The sequence below is a fragment of the Paramisgurnus dabryanus genome, chromosome 2 (genome assembly GCF_030506205.2).
Source record: "Paramisgurnus dabryanus chromosome 2, PD_genome_1.1, whole genome shotgun sequence".
In the NCBI taxonomy this organism is placed as follows: Eukaryota; Metazoa; Chordata; class Actinopteri; order Cypriniformes; family Cobitidae; genus Paramisgurnus; species Paramisgurnus dabryanus.
The window spans coordinates 14,319,296-14,346,566 of NC_133338.1; the positions used below are offsets into that span (position 1 = coordinate 14,319,296).

The following is a 27,271-nucleotide window of genomic DNA, read 5'->3' on the forward strand; positions in this document are numbered from 1 at the left end:
CTATGTGCAACTTGTAATCTGACATATTATGTTTGTAGCGATTCGGTTCAATAATAAGTATCTCTGTCTTATTGGAGTTGAGCTTAAGAAAGTTATGTGCCATCCAGTCACTAACATCGCTAATGCAGTCTGTTAGCTTAGAAAACGTGTGGGTTTCGCTGGGATGTGAGGAGATGTAAAGCTGGGTATCATCCGCATAGCAGTGAAAACTTATGTTATGTTTCCTGATAATGTCTCCTAGGGGTAACATATATAACGAGAACAGGATAGGACCTAAAACTGATCCCTGCGGTACACCATATTTAACCAGGGAGTGATATGACTCTTCCTCATATACATAAACAAAGTGATAGCGATTGGTTAGATACGACCTAAACCAGGCTAGCGCCTGACCACTGATACCAACATAGTTTTCTAGTCTATTGAGTAAGATTGTGTGATCTATTGTGTCAAATGCTGCGCTAAGGGCTAGTAATATAAGGATTGAGATTTCACCATGATCGGATGTTAATAGGAGGTCATTTGTAACTCTAAACAGCGCTGTCTCTGTGCTATGGTGGGGCCTGAATCCTGATTGGAACTTTTCATACGTACTATTATTTGTCAAGAATGTGCGTAACTGGCTTGCCACTACCTTTTCTAATATTTTCGAAAGAAAAGGGAGATTTGAGATTGGTCTAAAGTTATTAAGCTCTCCCTGATCAAGCTGTGTTTTTTTAATCAGCGGTTTAATAACTGCTTGTTTGAAAGCTGTTGGAACGTATCCTATTTCTAGCGATGAGTTAAAGATATGTAGTACCGGGGTTGACACTACAGGAAATACCTCTTTAAGTAGTTTTGTGGGAACGGGGTCTAATATACAGGACGATGATTTGGATGATGTGACTAGTTTAGAGAGCTCATCTATTGTAGTAGGTTTAAATGAATCAAGATGTTCATATGGTAATCTAGTGTTTATTGAACTAATGGGTAGAGTGATGGCTGCTTGGGTAGCTACGATGTTTTCCCTAATAGCCGTAATTTTGTTAGAAAAGATGTTCATGAAATCGTTACTATTGTGTTGAAGTTTACTATTGTGTTGAAGTTTACTATTGGTTTCTGTTTGTTCTTTGTTTCTTGTCAGTTTCGCAACTGTGCTAAAGAGGAAACGAGGGTTGTTATGATTTTCTTTAATAAGCATACTGAGATAGGTAGATCTGGCCGTTTTTATAGCCTGTCTGTAGTGTTTAACACTCTCTTTCCATGCTGCATGCCATACCTCTAACTTTGTGCTTCTATAATTTCTTTCCATTTTTCTAGCTGGCTTTTTAAGGGCTGCGGTGTGATGGTCATCACATGGAGCTGGCGGTTTTTCTTTGATTTTCTTTTTTCGAATGGGAGCAACGGCATCCAGTGTGTTAGAACAGACATTGTTCAGGTTTTCTATTACAGTATCTAGATCGTCACAGTTATCTGCTACATTTTTCATTTGGGACAGGTCTGCAAGAGTGCTAATAAAGCTATCTTTAGTGGTGGAAATTTTTGTTCAAGCTAGTCGGTAGCATGTTGTGGATTGAGTGATCCTATCTAGAAGTACAGTGTATGACACAAGGTAATGGTCAGAAACTGCATCACTCTGAGGTGATATTTCGATGTCATTAATATTGAGTCCGAGTGACAAAATTAAGTCTAATGTGTGCTTACGAGTATGCGTGGGCCCTGACACGTTTTGTTTAATACAGAGAGAATTTAGAACATCCATAAACGCACGTCCTAATGCATCTTTTGTGTTATCCACATGAATATTAAAATCACCAACGATAAGAGCTTTATCTACAGTGACTACAAAGTCAGACAGGAAATCTGCTATTTCTTTAAGGAAATCTGCATGGTGGCCCGGAGGTCTATAGATTGTAGCTAAGTCAAAAGAAAGCTGTTTGTTGTTACGATCAGTTATTTCCATATTTAATAACATAAGTTCAAATGATTTAAATTTTAGTTCAGATTTTTGGTTAACTTTAAAAATCTTGTTGTATATTGTAGCTACACCACCCCCTCTCCCCTTTAATCTAGGTGCTTGTTTATAAAAATAGTCTTGTGGGGTGGATTCGTTTAAACTAATGTAGTCATCTGCTTTAAGCCAGGTTTCTGTTAAACAGAGTGCATCTAAGTTTTGGTCATTAATTATTTCATTAACAATAGGTTCTTTATTGGTAAGCGATCTAATGTTAAGAAGGCCGAATTTCAACATTCGAGGTTCATCTGTTAATGTATTGTTTTCTAATTTTATGTTAATCAGATTTGTACGTGATGTGGCAGGCGGTGCTCTGTATTTGTTTGTTCGTGGAACAGATACAGTTGAAATGTGTTGATATTCTGGTAAGATCGACTCGAAGTGCTGGGATATATGTGATCTTGACATATCATGCCAGCTAACAGACGGACGGTTAAGCCGATCCGTCTGTTTCCTGACCTGGGCCCTGGATAGTCAGACTATATCAGAATTAAGACTATTAATCAGATTTCTGTTGAGTATAGCACTTCCTTCTGATATCGGATGAAGGCCATCTCGGGTTAGGAGGAATGGTCTCCCCCAGAAATGCTTCCAATTGTCTATAAACCCTACATTATGCTGAGGGCAACACTTTGACATCCAGCCATTGAGAGACACTAATCTACTATGTGTTTCATCTCCCCGGTAGGCTGGGAGGAGACCAGAGCATATTACATTGTCTGACATTGTTTTTGCAATTTCACACATCTAATTAATAGTATCTTTGGTGATATTCGACTGGCGGAGCCTGTTGTCATCCGTGCCGGCGTGAATAACAATCTTAGAAAACTTCCGCTTAGCATTAGCCAGTACTTTAAGTTTGGATCTAATGTCACCACTAATGTCCATTAACTAACTTCAACCGGCCTTTGAGAAAGATAAAACAATTGCATGGAAGTGATATAAATTGCGTGCACACTCTCACTGCAAGAGCGGAGAGAAATTTAGCGCATACCTGAATGCACACGAAATAAAAGAAAACCCGCAAGCTGAGAAGTTCATGCCTCATTTTAAAGTATGCTTTTTGGGCAACAATAATACCCTCTTGACATTTTTCATTAAAAGTCTGGAATCACTTTTAACAGAAACCATGATCAAGCTTATAAAATACAATCTACAAAAACAAGTTGACAGTAAAATTCATGTACATTTCTTGACACTGTTTACTGCTGTTCTTAATAAATATCTAAAGTGGTTGTCGAGGGGTTTTGTCTTTATCAAAAGACTTACTAGCATGTTTTCATGTACCTAAATATGATATGATCTGTACTGACATACCTGGTATATACTGTACCAGCTAATAAATGTTGTCTTAATTTGGGGGATCAGACTGCATCTGAAATTCAATCTGCATCTAATTTAACTAAACCAAGTAAATTTGCTCAAATTAAAGTCATTTTAGGATGCCAAAGTCAAGTTTAATCATATAAAATTTATTTTGCCAGCAACAATATTGTGGCCGGTAAAAATGATGAGTGAGTGGCTAGTAACTTTTGAAAACAACTACCCACTTTGGCTGGTGAGCAAAAAAGTTAATGTCAAGCCCTGAATATAATGTTATATATACTGTAGGTGTCATGATTTCGGTTTTTCGGCTGCTATGTTTTGTTTTCCCTGTGTTTTTTGTTCTTTTTTGACAGCTTTACACGTGCGCATCTCTCACACGGGTGTCATTGGTGTTATTTCTTTCACCTGCCTCACTCCACAGCTTCCCCTCATTTTGTCAATAGTGTCTTTCTGCAGAGTGCAAGAGAGGGGCGTACCTTAAAGCGGTGTAACTTATAGCAGGGGGCGGAAATTTAAGTTGTCCAAGTCACACAGAATCCCGCGAGATGTCCGACTTCCGCTAAACTGACACGGCACATCCGATAGCTAGTTTAGTAGTAAGAAGATTGTTTATAGCTCTCTTTCAACTTTAGTGTAATGACAAATAACTTTACTGCCGTAAATGTTTTAAATTGAGGGCACGGAGGAAGCTTCATAAGACGCTCGGATGGTCTTATATTGTCTCATCCATCGTCATTGTTAACGTGGGTAGACAATATGGCCATATACGGAATATATGGACATATTTACCAACCTAAAATTATTAAAGTACCGAGGCATGCCAATATTTAAATCGTGAACTGTTACACAGTGAGGGTGATATCTGGGGATATTGTAAAGGTTTATAAAAATACCTATTCACAACAAGTAACATTGTAAAGGTTTATAAAAATAACTATGCACAACATGTAACAACTGGTTTGATTGTAAAGGTTTATAAAATAACCATTCACAACAGGTAACATCTGGTGACATTGTAAAGGATTAAGCAAGATCACCCTGCAATAAATTATAACACAGCTTTATGAGAGTCATCAGGAGTGTATAGCTGGAAGCTGTTGATGTATGTACAGTATTGGTAAAGTGCACATGAATGCATTTTATAATAATAATGCATCCAATGTTAACCCTGTGTAGAGCTGACAAATGTGCTTGTTTCTCAGCAGCAGTAATGTCCAATGGTGCCAGCTCAACACATTGGTGCAGTTTCTCAGGCAGGGTTAATCTGTTAAGGTTCCCTCATAACTTTAGACGAGTTCACACTGCTGAAATCTCATTGCTTAGCATTCACAATATAACATCCATTCGCAGTTTTAGTCCACAAACGTATTACATATGAGAAATATTGATATTTCTTTGTTGTTTCCATGGGATTTTGCATAAAATAATCCTAAATCCTGTTATTCAACAACTGCACACGCAGCGCGATTCTACTATGGAAAAGGCATACGCGATCAGGTCAGTCAGAGTATTATGTTTAAAATGAGTCCACAAACACACATTATGATTAATATTTCACATACAGCTAATAAGTTTAGTGTTTTATTGATGTTTTTGTGTGTTATTTTCGTGCACCTGTTATCTGCAGTAACTTAGTCTACTTTGTCATTCTGATGCACATTCGCTATTTGCAGACATTGTTGATGTACCTAACATTATGCAAGTACTCTGAATGTATATTGTGAGGACAAAAGCTTATTATTAGTAACAGATCGCTGTCTGGGTGCTTTTCTATCGCCCATCACTGAATGAATGGTTACGCAATTTACTCACGATAGAGATACGTCACCGCCATTAATATGAATGATTCTTTTATCACTTCACAACAACTGCTGAGTGCTTTAGTTTGTAAAACATGAGGTGTCCACAATCTAAATAGTTTTATTTATATTTTAAAAGCTTCATAATTACTATGTTCTGTGTAGTTTACGGTTACTAGTTTATTTCAATATTTAAATTATAACACATTTTTGTCAAATGTGTATACAATGTTTTTATGTAATAAATAAAGTTTTGTAGATACATACTCTAGGTAATAACCACATGTAAATAATTAATTTATAGAGCTTTTTCTACTTTATTCTACATCATTATAGCAGGTGATGATTTGGAGCAGCCCAGTGGCCATTTTTTGAAATGTGCCATGGTGAAGATCAAAGCTTACAGTAACCTTATTTTTTATCATATCATCTTCAAATTTGAAACATAGATTGGTCAGAGATGTGGTCTTAAGTCTATGTTGTATTTGGGTTGGTATGGCACATTTAATATGACATTATTAATTAAATAAAAACACGTTTAATTTTAATAAAACATTTTCACCACACTTCAGTGTCTATAACATTTAGCTTTTTTTTACATATCTGAATTCTGATAACTGAGAAGTAAAGACACAAGTGTCTTCTTTTTAGAGATATCAAAATTGTGTCTGTAGGTCACAAGGGTTTTGGAACTACAGCTGTTTTAGCGTGGGCATGTAAATTTCATGATTTGGCCTGAAAACGGCTGTCTGGATTAACAGGTTAAGTCAGGGGTGCCCAAACCCAGTCCTGGAGGGCAGGTGTCCTGCAGAGTTTAGCTCTAACTTGCATCAGAGCACCTGCCTGGAGGTTTTTAGTATGCTTAGTAAGACCTTAATTGGCTGCTTCAGGTGTGTTTGATTAGGGTTAGAGCTAAACTTTGCAGGACACAGTTTGGAAACCCTTTGTTTAGATCAGGGGTGACCAACCCTGTTCCTGGAGATCTACCCTCCTGCATATTTTAGTTCTAACTCAGCTTTAACAAACACACCTGACTATAATTTTAAGGTTGCCCTGAAATGCTTGATTGCCAGGTTCAGGTGTGTTTGGTTTGGGGTTGGAGCTGAACTCTGCAGGACAGTACTGCCGTCCAAAGCCAAAGCGCAGTAACTACACACTTGGTCAAAATTGAGTTAAGGCTTGAAATGAGCTTTATGACATCTGTTCTGTCTTGTGACAAAGTCTCCTGGTTCAATTTTGTCCCGTTTCAGAGAAATGAGGGTGTCAAAATTGCAGTAACTACAAAATCCATGCTAATACCAAGGCAAACCGCAGTAAGTGATGTTACTGCGTTCTGGCTTTGTTTCCCCGGCTTTGATACCGCAGATACTGCGGTTTCCCCCAATTGTAACACACAGAAACAACAAACCATGGCACAATCCCGCGGCCAAATGATGGTTGAACTCGCGTTAAAACGCAAATAAACAAATACTGGTAATGAAGATAGCTAAATAATAACTCATGCTAAGGCAAATTACAGCTTTATAAGTAGTTAACATTGACTAGCCAGCTGCTAGCAAGTTTTGACCTACCTGTGCTCGTCCATTGAAGGCAATATCCTCTGACAATAATGATATAATCCGATTCAAGCGCATTGGTGTTTGTTGATTCGAACATCTCTCCACTTTTTAGGCAGCTAATCAAATTGTATTGTAGGGCTGTCACTTTTGAGAAAAATCAAATTCGAACGATTTCGAATATCATGCAGTTTATCCAAATATATTCGAATATCTGGGCACCCCCCCCCCCCCCCCCCCCGGCGCGCATCAAAACCCACCGTAATGGAGATTCAATTACAAATTATTAACAGTGAAAGTCATAAACTGAAACTGGGCTGTCTGGATTACCTTTTTACTGTACTTAATGTTTGAAACAGCAGGTTATTAACTTATGAATACAAAACTTGATTAAGAAGTTTACAAAAAAATGATTCAGAACAGTTACAGACAATAACGTGACAACCTGGACAGCAGCAGGAGTAGAAGCCCAAACGGAATTCGCGCCCGCAGATTTCGGCAGAAAACTCTGCGGAATTCTGCGGATTTAATGCCCATCATTGACAAGCACACATATCCCGCGCTTGAGCGTGTTTGTGAGAAGTAATCTCATTGACAACAAGCACACATACATACATAGCCTATCCTGCGCGTTTGTGAGCCGTCAGTGACAAGTACATTAACCCTGCGCGTGCTGTTTGCTTGCCCGTTTTCAATGATAGAGAGCACAAACCCTTTGAGACTTGAGATGAAATTAAACTTACCGGTAAGTTAAGCAGATCTCACTTGACTCTGTCGTCTATGTGACGCGCGACAGTCAGCACATGATCATTTAAAAACCGTTTACAAGCAAAATGCTGTTGTTGTTTAATATAAAGTTTACATTGCGTTGTAAAAATGATGAAATTATCTTCATACATTCTATTTTCATAATGCGAACGTATTAACGCAAGTTTTTTATTCTGCTATAATGATTAACACTTATAGCAGTGTTAAATATGTCATTTATATACAAACTATAATTCTATCTTGACATGCACATTAGGTTCATGTTGGTCCAATTTGATTCCCTCTCGTGCGCACAGTCTCACTCTCAGCCTCCCCCACATGGAAAGAACCTATATGTGGATATATGTGCATATATGAAACCTATATGCAGCTTATATGCACATATATGCTGCATATATACAGCATATATGCGCATATATGAAACATATATGCAGCTAATATGCACATATATGCAGCACATATACAGCATATATGCACATATATAATAATATATATGCACATATATGAAACCTATATGCAGCTACTATGCACATATATGCTGCACATATACAGCATATATGCCCATATATGATAATATATATGCTGCATATATGCAAAATTGAGGTGCATATATGTGCATATACAGGCCATAAATTATGTGAATTATTAAATAAAGTTATGATGTCTGCACATTTAAAACATTTACAAGATCTGTCTACGACATGTATAACAAAATGGTTTAATTTAACAGCTACTGTTCAGTGATATTTAACAGTGACAGTAGCGCAGATGGTAAAGCGAGTTGCCTAATGATCGGAAGATTGGGTGTTCGAATCCCAGCAGTGGCGTGTGGGATTGCATTTTTTTTGTAATCGGAAGGTTGGAGGTTTGAACCTTGCTCCTGCAGGTGCAGACTGTCATTGGTTGGACCTTTATTTATGTTTAATTTATTAGCAGCTACAGATTTTAATAATTTTACCAATATATAGGTTAACATATATGTGCATATATGTACATATATGTACATATAATATAGGAAAACGGCCAATTTTATATACGTCACATATATGTAAAACTTATATCAAAACCTATATTGAAACATATATGTTTATATATGTTTTTTCCATGTGGGCCTTCCTATTACGAGGTGTTACTGTAAAAAATGCGCTACACATGGCATTTTAAAAACCGGATGGTTTATTTATAGTTCGAATACGGATATTTCACGTCATGTTCGAATGCATATAAAAAGTGACAGCCCTATTGTATTGACAGGGGTTACTCCTTCAAAAGTTTGATACGAGTCTGGTAAAGTTTTATTGTTAGGCAAAGATAGCGGAGCCCTGTCAACCTGACGAGCGCAGCCGGGCCAGCAGAAAGCACACTATGTGAAAAAGTACACTTCCATAATAAGTGCTCTTTCTCCACGAACTAATTTTGTAGGCTACTTAATATTAAAACATTTAGTTTAGTACTTCTTAAGCTAATCTTAAAAATATCTAAGTTTACATAACTGTGCTACTTTGAAATGAAAATTAACTAAAATGTACATACTGTTAGTTACCACTTATAGTACATTTGAAACAATAATGTCTTTGGGACAAACATGTTCTTCTATTTTTAAATTATGTTAATTTTTAACTACTGTTTTAAAGCAAACCTCGTCTAATGTAATTTTTTTAATAAATAAAAATTTATAGTGAGTTAAATACTCTCTTTGTGGTATAAGGAGCATTTTTAGCATTCACAAACATAAATAAAACTATTACAGTTATTAAAAACAATCAAAATGTATTAAGAAGCATGAGAAAAAGTTGAATGAACACATTTAGTTCGTAGATACTGCACTTTGCTTTTGCAATAGTGTTTTAGTTGTGTAAGGTGTTTCAAAGGCAGAGTGCAGTATCTGCATTTTGGGAGTCAAAGGTCACATCGGTGGTCATGGTTTTTATCTATAAAAAATTTCTTCCTAAAAAGGCATTACATGAATGCATTACCACTAATCTACCTACAACATGTTTGGCTGGCTAGTGTAAAAACTTTAAAGCCATTTTTCTCAGTTTCAGTGTTTGCGTAGATACTGCACTTAGGCTTTGGAGGGCAGAGTAGATCTCAAGACACAGGTTTGGTCACCAATGGTTTAGATTAAACCAGGACTGGGCACTTATATTAGGACATTTTAGTTTTTACAAACAAACCTTACAAAAAGAAGACTGGTGTGCATCTTGAGACAAAACAATGGCACTGATATATGTTGAGATGTGTCAGTACAAGATGTTTTCTTAATTACAGTAGCTCAAACATGCATTTTAGCCAGGGAACAGCCCTGTCTGGAAAACCGCCACATTGTTTTACCATAACAGATATGGGTTGTTTAAGGTTGAGTTGTGATTTTGAAGTGTAGACAGATGGATCCTTCTATTGTGTTTCTGCATCACAGTTAAGGTGCATGTGGATGGTATCACCCTCACAAGTTGTCCATGAAGAAGTTTATTTTAATCCAATCTACATGAATATTAATTTACCATTATATATTATGTGTATCAATCATTTTACCATTATATATTATGTATCAATCATTTTACCATTATATATTATGTATCAATCATTTTACCATTATATATTATCTGTATCAATTAATTTACCATTATATATATTCATTGCAATCATGTGTGGGAAAGTTTGGCATACATTGTGAAAGCCTACTGCATAGTTTGGGGTTTTAATATGAGTAGCCTGAGGTGGGTCTAAGTATAATGAGTAGCCTAGGGTCAAATAGGTCATAGGAAGAAGACACTGGTCTGAGGAGCAATGACCTATGGTGACTCTTACAAAAGTGATGTCGTGTGGTTCTTCATGTTACAAGCCTGAACAGAAACATATTGTATAAAGCATGAGGGGAGGGAACAAAAACCTATATATTTACCAAGCCATGGCTCAGAGGGTCAGACGGACTTTGGAGGATCCTCCCAGGACCACACTCTGGTTCTGGGGGGATTCACCAGGGCGGTCTCGGCTTTTTATTTGTCCGGATAATAAAAGTCTATCTCTTGAAATCAAAACCTAAGACTGAAGATTGTTTCATTGGAGCAAAAAGAAAACCACAACATTCACTGCATCACTACACATCAATGCATCTGTGAAAATAATAACCATAAACATATTTTACATTTGTACTTAAGTCTATGTTGTATTTGGGTTGGTATGGCACATTTAATATGACATTATTAATTAAATAAAAACACGTTTAATTTTAATAAAACATTTTCACCACACTTCAGTGTCTATAACATTTAGCTTTTTTTTACATATCTGAGTTGCAGATTTCCCTCGCTGTGTGTTCTGCCCTCCATACTCTCTCCCACCGTCCGTTTAAGTGTGGCAGCAATTAAAACCTCCGCGAAATATGCTGACGTCGTATTGTTTCTATTAATTTGTCTAATTCATCTATATACACAAAGACAATAGGACATTTTTGTCCCTATTTTGTTTTATAGAGTAGATTAAAAGAGCGAAAGTTGCTGCAGCCGCGAGGACAGTTGAAAGTGCAGGCAGTGACAGTCAGTCGCGTGAAGGAGTCAGATTTGTCGAGGGCGAGGCACTGTGTTCAAAAAATACTTCTTTACTTATTAGATACATTTATACGCATATGTACTTATATGAATAAAAATATGTTTGGTTCAGTAAGTTCAGTTTAAAATTCATTATCTTTTATTATTAAATAAAGAAAACTATTATTGTATGAAGTATAAAGTACTTCTATACGTTTTATATCAATTTATTTATATGCATATGTACCTATATTAATATGATTGGTTCAGTTTGAACACCCTGCCCCCCATCCTGATTTTCAGCCAATCTCATCTGGTCACCCTCCCCAATTTATTTTCTCATCAAATCTGCACGAATCACGTAGGTCACCCATTTTTGCTTCAAAATGGCGAATTCAGCTGAAAGGTTTTTTTCATGCCTGAAAAATCTGTTGTTTTGCCTGTTAAGAGTCTGTAAAACACTTGCAGCTATGGTTGTTGGGAATATTATTAATATTATATATATATTTGACTAGTGGTATAAACTGATTAAAAAAAACCTAAATGGCAAAAAATAAAAACTGTCATGTAAAAAGCTTTTATGCTGTCGTGTGAGAACAAGCAACAGTCTGCATTTTTCCTTCACCCGAGTGCCTTTCACATAAATTATTTGATTTTGATGGCTTATGTTTCTTCAACGCCACAGAAAACCACCACAGTTTTATCAATGCCATCAAAAGTATTATTTTGTTTTTGTTTGTTTGTTGATCACGAAGTACAAAGTACAGTAGATGAGGGAAAACTAAGATTCCGTGTGTATTCAAAGCACCGCCCTTATTGTTTACAATGCGTGGAATGGTGTGCTATGATTTATTGAGCAGATTTATTGCATTCTGCAGAGAAGGAGGACTGGCGTTTGTCGCGGTTTGGAGAAAAAGGTAGAAAAGATGTCAGAATAACACTGCGTATATCAGTTTACACTTAAATAATGCTATAAAAAATCATAAATAACATAACATGTAACATAAAACTTATAATATAGAACTGGTAACAAATATAAAAATTAACCAAAGTTTTTTTAATGACATATACGCAAATGTGAAAAGTCACACATTCTGGGAATGTCATTTTACAGCTTTTTTCTGTAAATTTAAAGCTGATGTGTAGCTTCACTACATTTTTTTTCCTTTTAATTAACAGAACTCGTGTTTATTTACAAACTTACTGGCAACCAAAATTGCCAGTAAGGCTGTAAATAACACAAGTTCTGTAAGTCATTAAGTACAGTCACAATGTAAAAAACAGTATGCACAGTGGTGGTTCTAGACAAATTTCACTAGGGGGGCCAAGGAGGGGCCAGTGTTTTACCAGAGGGGCACATAAAAAATGGCAAGAAATGATATTTAAAGATTATAGGGGTGGTTACAGGAATTAGTTTAAGACAGGACTAGGCCTTAGTTGAATTAGGAAATATAACTAGTTTTAACAAACATACCTTACTAAAAACATTACTTGTGTGCATTTTAAAGCAAAACAAAGCAATGATATATTTTAAGATGGCATTGCAAGTTGTTTTCAGTTTGGACAGATTTATTTTAGTCTAGGACTAGTCTAGTCCCTTTCCGGGAAACCACCCCTTAAACTTTATTTTACTTTCCACTCATATAAATATTTATTTGATGCAAGAGTGAGTGCAGGTGCAAAATCGGAGCTGGAATCTTTTCTAAAGCCCTCCAACCGAAAATCATGCGAGCCTACTCAATAAACTTTATGAAATGCAAACTTTTATAAAGACAAATGTTTGTTTTAGTTTACATATAAACACACATTGCTAGACAGTTAGGGACCACAATCTAATCAATATTTAAAATAATATTTATTTTAAATTGTAAACATTTTTATAAGTAACATTTAATTATATCCCTCCAATTTTATGCACGTATATGTAAGATATACGTGTGTTCTCGCCGGCTGCTGGCGTTGCTAGTTTCTTGTCCTGTCCTGTCGTGTTTAACTCATGGTTCTAGTCAGTTTTTCTGCTTATTTACCCCCGTTTGTCTGTGCTCTCTGCTGCTCAGGAATTATATTCAGAGTCCGGTATCTGACACCGCTGCCTCCTTTAAAGACTGCTATCTCCATCTGCCTGCTTTAAAGACTGCTATCTCCATCTGCCTGCTTTAAAGACTGCTATCTCCATCTGCCTGCTTTAAAGACTGCCTATTTCCATTTGCAGTAGCGGAGATTCACCGCAGCTCTGCCGTTGTCCAGCGGGGCGGTCCCTCACACACACACACACACACACACACACACACACACACACACACACACACACACACACACACACACACACACACACACATTCTGGTTTCCATGTTTTGTGGGGACATTCCATAGACGTAATGCATTTTATTAAGCTGTATATTCTATTCCCCTTACCTACCCCATTCCCTAACCCCAACCATCACAGAAACCTTTCTCCTACTTCACATTTTCAAGAAACATCTTTCTGTTTGATTTATAAGCTTGTTTCCTCATGGGGACATCAAAATGTCCCCACAAGGTCACAAAAACACTGGTATTCCTATCTTTGTGGGGACAATTGGTCCCCACAACGTGATAATTACCAGGTACACACACACACACACACACACACACACACACACACACACATATATATATTAGGGCTGTCAAAATTAATTTGTTAATAACGCAATAATAATATTTGTGGCGTTAAAATGAATTCGCGTTAACGCAACACGCAATTTCTGTTTGACCCTTGGTCTAGCCCACAGCTGGATGAATTGAGGCACAACAAGTGACCCACGCTGTTAAGATGAGTCGGATGTTTTCATAAAAATAAGATTATTAAGCTTTATCTAGCAAATCCAATGCTCTAAATCAGTGGTTCTCAACTCCAGTCCTCGGGCCCCCCCTCCAGAACATTTTAGATGTCTCCATATATAAAACACCTGATTCAGTTCATCAGCTTGTAAGTGTGTTAATTAAGGAAACGTTTCAAACATTCTGGAAGGAGCCTAATGAGTGGAATCAGGTGTTTCATATAAGGAGACATCTAAAACATGGGAGGGGGGCCCGAGGACTGGAGTTGAGAACCACTGCTCTAAATGATCATTAAACATCTAAAATCATCTTTATCTGTACATTTCCGTAGAGGTGTACCGTCCCAAATCCATAATCTAAAGCAAAGCTGGTCTTCATTCACTTTTTGGTTTCATTTTTAAAGCATGCAGAAATTATAGAAAATAAATTGCATGACTTACTTTATGTTAAAATAATAAAGAGAGATAAAGTTCGGGTCCTGATTGATGTTAAACAAGTTATTAAGAGTGACAAGACTCAAAAACACCTGAGAAAATCAATGTTAATATTTGGTACAGTGGCCTTTGTTTGCAATTACGGAGGTCAAACGCTTCCTGTAGTTTTTCACCAGGTTTGAACACACTACAGGAGGTATTTTGGCCCACTTCTCCACACAGATCTTCTTTAGAAGTTTCTTTTCAAGTTTCTGGCCTGTTGCTGAGAAACACAGAGTTTGAGCTCCCTCCAAAGATTCTCTATTGGGTTTAGGTCTGGAGACCTTGATATGCTTCTTACAGAGCCACTCCTTGGTTATCCTGGCTGTGTGCTTCAGGTCATTGTCATGTTGGAAGACCCAGCCTCGACCCATCTTCAATGCTCTAACTGAGGGAAGGAGGTTGTTCCTGAAAATCTTGCAATACATGGCCCCGGTCATCCTCTCCTTAATACAAGTCAGTTGCCCTGTCCCATGTGCAGAAAAACACCCCCAAAGCATGATTCTACCAACACACTGTATTCTCAGTTGTCTCTTATTTTGACAGATGCACATTGACGCTGCATGCTTCATAAAAAAGCCCGAAAAGTAAAATGTAAAATAAAAAAGAACCAATGGGCTGCTGATAAGGTGTCTCCTGGGCTGTCCAAAAAAAAACATCTTTTGCTAACTTTTTTGGAAAATGCAGTACATTGCCACTATGCCTTTTAGTGCCATTAATGAATTATGTAAAAACAATACAAAGAAGGAAAGACAGAAAGTAATGGGCCGTGATGCGCAATGTACAAGTGTTATGGGCTGGTCAGACAAAATAGTGTGAGATGTATCGGCCTAAAAAGTACGTCGGTCCCACCAGGAAATTGCCCGGTCTGCCAGATGGTCAGTCCTCCCAAGTATATATCGATGCAGCCCGGAGACTGCAGGTGGGAGGACCTTATGCCGCAAGTAGGAGGGATTTCAGAAATGTGCAAGTAGGAGGAGTTTACGCTTCAAATGGGACGGTGGTGAATCCTCTGGAAGTTTGTACAGCCCACTTGCGGCTAGAGATCCACCCACTTGCTGCTAACCCACCCATTTGCAGCTGGCTCCGACCTCCGTTTATACCCCTTTCAGTCCTCCCCTGAAAATACATAACGCACCAGCCATATATATATATAGTATTCATTTATTCTATACTCTCAATGGTGAGAGTATAATAAAATGAAAATCCTAGAATCGCCTCTGATTACTAATGAACACATGTTGTTAACAAGCAGAATCACCAAAGGAAAGATGAACAAGAATAAACAAAAAGAGACCAGACAGGTTTTTAGATGAACATCAACTGCAAACTAGATAGAAAAGTTTGTTGACAAACTTTATATTGGCTTGACAAAGCGTAGCCTGTACGTTTAAAACGGTTTGACAGATGTTTAGTTTAGTAGGCTATCTGGCTGTTAGTATGTTTAAGTATGAAGCTAGCCTGATTTAACATGAAGCTAGCATGATTAGCCTGAAGCTAGCATGAAGCTAACATGATTAGCATGAAGCTAGCATCAAGTTAGCATGATTAGCATGAAGCTAGCATGATGCTAACATGAAATAGCATGAAGCTAGCATGATGCTAACATGAATTAGCATGAAGCTAGCATGATGCTAACATGAATTAGCATGATGCTAACATGAATTAGCATGAAGCTAGCATGATGCTAACATGAATTAGCATGAACCTATCATGATGCTAACATGAATTAGCATGAAGCTAGCATGATGCTAACATGAATTAGCCTGAAGCTAGCATGATGCTAACATGAATTAGCATGAAGCTAGCATGATGCTAACATGAATTAGCATGAAGCTAGCATGATGCTAACATGAATTAGCATGAAGCTAGCATGATGCTAACATGAATTAGCATGAAGCTAGCATGATGCTAACATGAATTAGCATGAAGCTAGCATGATGCTAACATGAATTAGCATGAAGCTAGCATGATGCTAACATGAATTAACATGAAGCTAGTGTAACCCAGGCTCAAAAACATTTGTAGTCTGAGGTAGTGATAAAATGAATAATTTTATTAAATGATAAATGAACAAAGATATTTCTAAATGGAAAAATGAAGATAAAGTTTTCTATCAAATATGGTTTATTTACAATATAAGTAAAAACAAAGAAAAATATATAGCACTAAAGGAAAAAAAACTAAAGAAAAAGTTTTTGTTGTAAACTTGTTCTGATTTGTGATATTGATCTGCACTGCACAACTGGGCAGCCAGTTGCGTGTAAGTAGGTCACGCTGACTCCGCCCTAGGCAGGAGCTGCTGGAAAGGGGAAAGATAGAGAGCATGAGAACTGAAGCATGAGCCACATGTTGCTCAAATCTTTGATAAAGTTGGATTTTTGAGAGGTTTATTTGCAAAATACACCTGGGAGATAAAACTGCCATCCGGTCATCATCCGGTGAAAATCTGAAGGAGATAAAAAGATATTTTTGTTATATGAGGGAATCGGTGAGTTTTGTATGATTATTTTGAGTATATATGTGAAAATGTATGATTAAAAACTATGTTCATGTGCTAAAGGATAAATGTTCTGTTTATATTGAATAAATGTGTGTATTATATGAAAGTAGATATGTATAAAAGTTTAAAGTGTATGTATAATGAGAGATGCATGTGATGTATACATTAATTGAGTGTTTATCCTGTGTGTTGTGCACAGGCCAGTTTTGTTATCTGAGAAATCAGATTCTGGATCTCTTTACTGTGGACTGCATTAATCTAGAACTTCGAATGTGCATAGTGTGAGATGGCGAGCCACCATGAGACACCTACTTTTCTTCTGTTGATATCTGCGTTGCGATTTCTACAAATTGTTTCACTGGATTATTGAAGGTTTGATTATTGAAGCACTGGAATATTCATTCTAAGGAACTGAAGAAAGAGAAATTATAAATCTCATTTGAACTTATATACTTGATTTTTGCGCCTTGTTGAACTATACACTCCAAGGAGTTTCTTGGTATTTGAGTTTATTTCGTAAATTATACGAATTGTTACTCTACTTTTAGAGTTGGTTTGCTTTCTTTTACATTCCTTTTATTTTAATTTGTTTATATTGTAATATTGTCATACTTAAATGTGCTTTTCTTCAGTAAGTCTAAAATTCTAAACATAACATATAAATAATTACATTCAAACTATATATACGTGTGTGTGTGTGCCATTGCCTCCTACGAACCGTGTTGTCTTCTGATCTATCTGGCCTAGTGCATTGTTGCATTTCAGTGAGTAGTCATCTTTAAGAAGCCTCATAGGGGCTACACTAGCATGATGCTAACATGAATAAGCATGAAGCTAGCATGATGCTAACATGAATTAGCATGAAGCTAGCATGATGCTAACATGAATTAGCATGAAGCTAGCATAATGCTAACATGAATTAGCATGAAGCTAGCATGATGCTAACATGAATTAGCATGAAGCTAGCATGATGCTAACATGAATTAGCATTGTGCTAACATGAATTAGCATGAAGCTAGCATGATGCTAACATGGATTAGCATGAAGCTAACATGAATTAGCATGAAGCTAGTACGACGCTAACATGAATTAGCATGAAGCTAGCACGACACTAACATGAATTAGCATGAAGCTAGCACGACGTTAACATGAATTAGCATGAAGCTAGCACGACGCTAACATGAATTAGCATGAAGCTAGCACGACGCTAACATGAATTAGCATGAAGCTAGCATGACGCTAAAATTAATTAGCATGAAGCTAGCATGATGCTAACATTATTAGCATGAAGCTAGCATGATTAACATTAATTAGCATGAAGCTAGCATGATGCTAACATGATTTACCATGAAGTTAGCAAGATTTATTATGAAATTAGCATAAAGCTAGCATGAAACTAGCATGAAGCTAGTATGACTTAGCATGAAGCTAGCATGAAGCTAACATGAGCAAAAGACCCAACCCCTGTGTCTCTATGATGTTCGGATCCAGAGATATAAGGCTTTGTTTATTATGTTGCTAGGGTGCTTATATTTGGTTGCTAGGGGCGTGGCTTAATAGCTCAATAAGAATCCTAAGAGACTGATTGGATGCCTTAGTAAAATAAGCCCACCCCCATGTCTCTATGACACTGTGCTGCAAAGATATCCATCTGGGCTTTTTATAATGGTAGTCTTTGGGAGATGTTGCTAGGGTACCCAAAATTGTTCCTAGGGGCATGGCTTAATAGCTCTGGGGTGATCCTAAGAGACTGATTGGATGCTTGAGTAAAATGAGCCCACCCCCATGTCTCTAAGACACTCTAAAGTGAAGATATTCCATCTGGGACGCTTTTATTCCCTTTTATGGGCATGTTTCCTGCCCCATTATAAGTCAATGGGAAATTTTGGGGGCCTCTTACACCCCAGGGGTACAGCTTACACCCCATTGTGAGGTATGTTCTTACACAGCCTGTCAGCCTCCTTAAATGTGGTAAGCCACAAGTTTCTACAAGTTTCTCACTCGCAGCTATGACCCGTCAAAGTTTGTCCAATGTTAAGTCAATGGGACTTTCGGAATTTTGATGTCCCGTTTTAGGAATTCTATAAGTCGGATCCCTTTGAAAAGATATAGCCCGCTTCGTCAGACCAGTTTAAATGTCCGTGGAAAATTTGGTGGATGTAGCTTGAAAGCTGTAGGACGAGTCAGCTGCAGAAAAATAGTCTCAGAATAATAATAATAATAACTAGATAGTAAAGTTTGAAGACAAACTTTAAGTTGGCTTGAGAAAGCCTGGCCTGAAAGTTTAAAACAGCTAGCATGATTTAGCATGAAGCAAACATAAGCTAGCATGAGTTAGCATGAAGCTAGCATGATTTAACATGAAGCTAGCATGATAATTTAACATCAAGCTAGCATGATTTAGCATAAAGCTAGCATTATGTTAACATGAAGCTAACATGAATTAGCATGAAGCTAACATGATGTTAACATGAATTATCATGAAGCTAACATGATGCTAACATGAATTAGCATGATGCTTACATTAATTAGCATGAAGCTAACATGATGTTAACATGATGCTAGCATGATGCTAACATGAATTAGCATGAAGCTAGCATGATGCTAACATGAATTAGCATGAAGCTAGCATGATGCTAATACAAATTAACATGAAGCTAGCATGACGCTAATACGAATTAGCATGAAGCTAGCATGGTGCTAATACGAATTAGCATGAAGCTAGCATGATGTTAACATGAAGCTAACATGAATTAGCATGAAGCTAACATGATGTTAACATGAATTATCATGAAGCTAGCATGATGCTAACATGAATTAGCATGATGCTAACATTAATTAGCATGAAGCTAACATGATGCTAACATGAATTAGCATGAAGCTAGCATGATGCTAATACAAATTAACATGAAGCTAGCATGACGCTAATACGAATTAGCATGAAGCTAGCATGGTGCTAATACGAATTAGCATGAAGCTAGCATGATGTTAACATGATGCTAACATGAATTAGCATGAAGCTAGCATGATGCTAACATGAATTAGCATGAAGCTAGCATGATGCTAATACGAATTAGCATGAAGCTAGAATGATGTTAACATGAATTAGCATGAAGCTAGCATGATGCTAACATGAATTAGCATGAAGCTAGCTTGATCCTAATACGAATTAACATGAAGCTAGCATGATGCTAATACGAATTAGCATGATGCTAGCATGATGTTAACATGAATTATCATGAAGCTAACATGATGCTAACATGAATTAGCATGATGCTAACATTAATTAGCATGAAGCTAACATGGTGTTAACATGATGCTAGCATGATGCTAACATGAATTAGCATGAAGCTAGCATGATGCTAATACAAATTAACATGAAGCTAGCATGACGCTAATACGAATTAGCATGAAGCTAGCATGGTGCTAATACGAATTAGCATGAAGCTAGCATGATGTTAACATGATGCTAACATGAATTAGCATGAAGCTAGCATGATGCTAACATGAATTAGCATGAAGCTAGCATGATGCTAATACGAATTAGCATGAAGCTAGAATGATGTTAACATGAATTAGCATGAAGCTAGCATGATGCTAACATGAATTAGCATGAAGCTAGCTTGATCCTAATACGAATTAACATGAAGCTAGCATGATGCTAATACGAATTAGCATGATGCTAGCATGATGTTAACATGAATTAGCATTAAGCTAGCATGATGCTAACATGAATTAGCATGAAGCTAGCATGATGATAATACAAATTAGCATGAAGCTAACATAACGCTAATACGAATTAGCATGAAGCTAGCATGATACTAATACGAATTAGCATGAAACTAGCATGATGCTAATACGAATCAGCATGAAGTTAGCATGATGTTAACATGATGTTAACATGAATTAACATGAAGATAGCATGATGCTAACATTAACTAGCATGAAGCTAGCATGATGCTAACATGAATTAGCATGATGCTAACATGAATTAGCATGAAGCTAGCATGATGCTAACATGAATTAGCATGAAGCTAGCATGATGCTAACATGAATTAGCATGAAGCTAGCATGATCCTAATACGAATTAACATGAAGCTAGCATGATGCTAATACGAATTAATATGAAGCTAGCATGATGTTAACATTATGCTAACATGAATTAGCATGATGTTAACATGATGTTAACATGAATTAGCATGAATTAGCATGAAGCTAGCATGATGCTAACATGAATTAGCATAAAGCTAGCATGATGTTAACATGAATTAGCATGAAGCTAGCATGATGCTAACATGAATTAGCATGAAGCTAGCATGATGCTAACATGAATTAGCATGAAGCTAGCATGATGTTAACATGAATTAGCATGAAGCTAGCATGATGTTAACATGAATTAGCATGAAGCTAGCATGATGCTAACATGAATTAGCATGAAGCTAGCATGATGTTAATACGAATTAGCATGAAATTAACATGATGCTAATACAAATTAGCATGAAGCTAGCATGATGTTAACATGAAGCTAACATGAATTAGCATGATGCTAACATGAACTAGCATGAAGCTAGCATGATTTAACATGAAGTTAGCAAGATTTATTATGAAATTAGCATAAAGCTAGCATGAAACTAGCATGAAGCAAGTATGACTTAGCATGAAGCTAGCATGAAGCTAACATGACCCAAAGACCCAACCCCCATGTCTCTATGATGTTCAGATCCAGAGATATTCACCTTATTCCGCCACGCCCCTTTTTAATTCTTCGCTCTTCCGCATTTTGTCAACCGACTTCCGCTGCTAATATGGCACAGTGCATTCGGTGGTTAGTTTGGTGGTTAGAAGATTGTTTGTAGTTCACTATAACTTTAGTGAAATGACAAATATCGCTACTGCTGTAAATGTTTTACATTAGGAGCACGGTTAAAACTTCATACGACGATTGGATAGTCTTATATTGTCCCATCAATCGTCTCGTGGTTAGACGATATGAAGCGGCCGCGGCAAGTAACCTGGCATATTTAATTACCTCGTCCTGTCAGGAGTTGATGGAGCAGCATTGAAAATTATTAAAAGTATGTCTACCAATATTTACACCGTGATTTCATCTTTTTTATAGCAAATGTGCACCTTAGCCAGTCCAATAACTATTTCGTTTTTATGTGGTACCATGATAGAATTCATTTGCAAACTTGCCAACACTTATTCCTTCAAATCATGAGACTAAAATCCTTTTAAGTGGAATCTCTAAAGCTCACATATGGTTTAAGAAATTCCTTACAGATAATAACTGATCACACTGTAAAGGTTTATATAACTGCATGGCAGGATACATCTGATCACATAGTAAATGTTTAATATAACTGCATGACAGGTAACAGCTGATCACATTGTAAAGATTTAATATAAATGCACAACATGATCACATTGTAAAGATTTGATATAATTGCACAACATCTGATCACATTGTAAAGGTTTAATATAAATGCACAACATCTGATCACACTGTAAATGTTTAATATCACTGCATGACATCTGATCACATATGAAGGTTTAATGTAACTTTACAACCGGTAAAGCAAGACCACCCTGCAATAAATTAAGACACAGCTTTATCGGAGTCATCAAGAGCTGATCCCAAGCGTATATCTGGAAGCTGTTGGTGTATGTACTGGTAAAGTGCTTGGCGACTGTGTAATGGATGCAATATCAACCCTGTGTAAAGCTGAACCAAAGATGGTTGTTTCTCAGCAGAGATATGTACATTTGTGCCAGCTCAACACATGAAGCAGAAGCATTGAAGCAGTTTCTCGGACAGGGTTTACAGGACTAGGCCTTAATTATATTAGGACATTTTAGTTTTTACAAACAAATCCTACAAAAAAACAAAAATGGTGCGCATCTTGTGACAAAACAATGGCACTACTATATGTTGAGGTATGTCAGTAAAAGGTGTTTTTAAATTATTGTAGCTCAAATATGCATTTTAGCCTGGGACCAGGATAAGCCCTGTCCGGGAAACCGCACCATTGTTTTCCCATATCAGATGTATGCTTCAGGTTGAGTTGTGATTTTAAAGTGTAGTTGTGGTCAGAGACGGATAGATGCTCCCATTGTGTTTCTGCATCACAGTTTAGGAACATGTTGATTGTATCATCCTCACAGTTGTCCACTGCATCACTAAACATCAATGCATCTGTGAAAACAATATAACCATAAACATTTTTATGTTAGTATTTAAAAGAAACTTGCATCATGAGAATTAATATATAAATGGCACCCATACTTAAACAGAACAGTGTGTAAGAGAGATGCATTAAAAAGAGACAAAAACATTATACACACAACCTTTAACTTCAGTGTTAAATAATACGTTGTTTAATATGTCATTATCAATATCTGAATGAGAAATGAACTGACATTCTAGCATCTGAAATCTCAGTAACTTGTAGGAATCACGTGGGCTACTGTAAGAATGCAATGTACTATAATATCTCGTTGTACTATCGTAAATATAAAAATATAGGTGGACAATTAAAACCATTCAAATAGTTGCATTTTATAAACTAACATTACTGATCTTAAGTGTATTTGTAGAACGGACATCACAAATCTAACTTTAGGCGAACGAGCACAAAGTTAGCTAAGATAGCTTACCTGAAACTGGCCACCTTTTCAACACCAGGCGTGGTTTAAAGTTACCGGAACATCGTAGTCGAACCATTATTTGGGATAAGGGTGTTCCTCAGTTGGCTTAAAATTGGTAAGAAAGAAACATAAAGGCGCTCGAGTGAGCTTTTTAAGCTTAACACGTCGCCTTCAGTCACTGCCTCAGCTGCTCATCGTCTATGCGGCCGGAAGAACGTTGACAAAATGAGCGAAATGGCGCCGCCCTTGTTGTCGTGAAAAATAAGGTGAATAAGGCTTTGTTTATTATGTTGCTAGGGTGCTCATATTTGGTTGCTAGGGGCGTGGCTTAATACCTCAACAAGAATCTTAAGAGACTGATTGGATGTCTGAGTAAAATGAGCCCACCCCTATGTCTCTATGACACTCTGGTGCAAAGATATCCATCTTGGCTTTTTATAATGGTAGTCTATGGGAGATGTTGCTAGGGTACCCAAAATTGTTGCTAGGGGCGTGGCTTAATAGCTCTGGGACAACCCTGAGAGACTGATTGGATGACCGAGTAAAATGAGCCCACCCCCATGTCTCTACGACACTCTAAAGTGAAAATATTCCATCTGGGACGCTTTTATTCCCTTATATGGGCATGTTTCCTGCCCCATTATAAGTCAATGGGAGATTTTGGGGGCCCCTTACACCCCAGGGGTACAGCTTACACCCCATTGTGATGTATGTTCTTACACAGCCTGTCAGACTCCTTAGATGTGGTAAGTCACAAGTTTCTACAAGTTTCTCACTCGCAGCTATGACCCGTCAAAGTTTGTCTCAATGTTAAGTCAATGGGAATTTTGGGGTGTTTGAGCGCCCCGTTTAGGAATTCGGAAGGTCCCATCAGTTAGAAAAGATATAGCAACTCAAGTCAGATCAGACTGAAGGTCTGACCTGAGTTTGGAGTATGTTGAGTTAAAGCTCTAGGAGGAGTTAGATTTAGAAAATTGTGGATCAGAAGAATAATAATAACTAGATAGGTACATTTCCTGAAGAAAATGTGAAGTGGTGCTTGCCGTGGCAAATTTCGGGGGACAATATATGATTATACTCCAAGCCAAAAGTAAAACAATTCAACCCACATGTCTCTACGATATTCTGATGCGAAGATATAAGGCTTTGTTTATTCGGTTGCTAGGGTACTGTATTTGGTTGCTAGGGAGAAAATTGGCATCCACTAGTGATTACACTCCGAGTCACGAGTCAAACGGTCAAACCCCCGTGTCTCTACAATGTTCTGATGCGGAGATATAAGGCTTTGTTTACTCTGTTGCTAGGGTACTGTATTTGGTTGCTAGGGAAAAAATTGGCATCCACTAGTGATTACACTCCGAGATACGAGTCAAACGGTCCAACCCCCGTGTCTCTGCGATGTTCTGATGTGGACATAAAAGGCTTTGTTTACTCTGTTGCTAGGGTAATGTATTTGGTTGCTAGGGAGAAAATTGGCATCCACTAGTGATTACACTCCGAGTCACGAGTCAAACGGTCCAAACCCCGTGTCTCTACGATGTTCTGATGCGGAGATATAAGGGTTTGTTTACTCTGTTGCTAGGGTACTGTATTTGGTTGCTAGGGAAAAAATGGCATCCACTAGTGATTACCCTCCGAGTCATGAGTCAAACGGTCCAACCCCCGTGTCTCTTCGATGTTCTGATGCGGAGATATAAGGCTTTGTTTACTCTGTTGCTAGGGTACTGTATTTGGTTGCTAAGGAAAAAAATGGCATCCACTAGTGATTACCCTCCGAGTCACGAGTCAAACGATCCAACCCCCGTGTCTCTACGATGTTCTGATGCGGAGATATAAGGCTTTGTTTACTCTGTTGCTAGGGTACTGTATTTGGTTGCTAGGGGAAAAAATGGCATCCACTAGTGATTACCCTCCGAGTCACGAGTCAAACGGTCCAACCCCCGTGTCTCTACGATGTTCTGATGCGGAGTTATAAGGCTTTGTTTACTCTGTTGCTAGGGTACTGTATTTGGTTGCTAGGGAAAAAAATGGCATCCACTAGTGATTACCCTCCGAGTCACGAGTCAAACGGTCCAACCCCCGTGTCTCTACGATGTTCTGATGCGGAGATATAAGGCTTTGTTTACTCTGTTGCTAGGGTACTGTATTTGGTTGCTAGGGAAAAAAATGGCATCCACTAGTGATTACCCTCCGAGTCACGAGTCAAACGGTCCAAACCCCATGTCTCTACGATGTTCTGATGCGGAGATATACGGCTTTGTTTACTCTGTTGCTAGGGTACTGTATTTGGTTGCTAGGGAAAAAAATGGCATCCACTAGTGATTACCGTCCGAGTCATGAGTCAAACGGTCCAACCCCCATGTCTCTACGATGTTCTGATGTGGAGATATAAGGCTTTGTTTACTCTGTTGCTAGGGTACTGTATTTGGTTGCTAGGGGCGTGGCTTGGGAGTGGCCAATTATGTGCCCAGTGATTACACTCCGAGTCACAAGTAAAACGGTCCAACCCCCGTGTCTCTACGATGTTCTGATGCGGAGATATAAGGCTTTGTTTACTCTGTTGCTAGGGTACTGTATTTGGTTGCTAGGGGCGTGGCTTGGGAGTGGCCAATGATGTGCCCAGTGATTACACTCCGAGTCACAAGTAAAATGGTCCAACCCCCGTGTCTCTACGATGTTCTGATGCGGAGATATAAGGCTTTGTTTATTCGGTTGCTAGGGTGCTCAAATTTGGTTGCTAGGGGCGTGGCTTAGTAAGTCTGTAAGGATCCTGAGAGACTGATTGGATGCCTGAGTAAAATGAGCCCACCCCCATGTCTCTATGACACTGTGGTGCAAAGATATCCATCCGGGCATTTTATAATGGCAGTCTATGGTATAGGTTGCTAGGGTGCCCAAAATGGTTGCTATGGTAACCTTACACCCCATTGTGGGGGACGTCCTGACAGAGTCTAGCACCCTCTTCAAATTTAGTAACCCACATGTTTCTATGAAATCCTGGCTCGGACCTATGACCCGTCAAAATTTTTGCAATGGTAAGTCTATGGGATTTTGCCCCATTGACTTTTCATTGGGGCACTTTTGGGCACCTCTTACACCCCAGGGGTACAACTTACACCCCATTGTGATCCATGTTCTTACAGAGCCTACCACCCTCTTCAAATGTTGTAACCCACATGTTTCTACAAAATCCTCGAGCGGAGCTATGACTCGTCAAAGTTGGGCGCAATGTTAAGTCAATGGGATTTTTTGGGTGGTTTTTCGCCCCCCTTTCGGAAATCCTGCACCCGATCGCTTATAAAAGTCATAGCACACCTCTCCTCAATAAGCCGGTCGATTTGAGCCCTAATTTATGGGTCTACGACAAACCGTGTGGGACGAGTTACGCGCCGAAAAAGTGTGCAGACATAAGAATAATAAGATATAATAACTAGATAGGTACATTTCCTGAAGAAAATGTGAAGTGGTGCTTGCCGTGGCAAATTTCGGGGGACAATACATGATTATACTCCAAGCCAAAAGTAAAACAATTCAACCCACATGTCTCTACGATATTCTGATGTGAAGATATAAGGCTTTGTTTATTCGGTTGCTAGGGTACTGTATTTGGTTGCTAGGGAGAAAATTGGCATCCACTAGTGATTACACTCCGAGTCACGAGTCAAACGGTCAAACCCCCGTGTCTCTACGATGTTCTGATGCGGAGATATAAGGCTTTGTTTACTCTGTTGCTAGGGTACTGTATTTGGTTGCTAGGGAAAAAAATGACATCCACTAGTGATTACCCTCCGAGTCACGAGTCAAACGGTCCAAACCCCGTGTCTCTACAATGTTCTGATGCGGAGATATAAGGCT

General features: G+C 38.0%; 1 long non-coding RNA gene across 1 annotated transcript; it reads right to left on the bottom strand.

Annotated features, from left to right (window-relative positions):
* Window positions 1–22,268: 22,268 nt before the first annotated feature.
* Window positions 22,269–23,923, bottom strand: LOC135783603 (uncharacterized). The gene is made up of 2 exons (XR_010545713.2): window positions 23,426–23,923; window positions 22,269–22,964 (listed from the first exon to the last, which is right to left on the bottom strand). It is a non-coding gene; the product is annotated as an uncharacterized lncRNA (long non-coding RNA).
* Window positions 23,924–27,271: the final 3,348 nt, after the last annotated feature.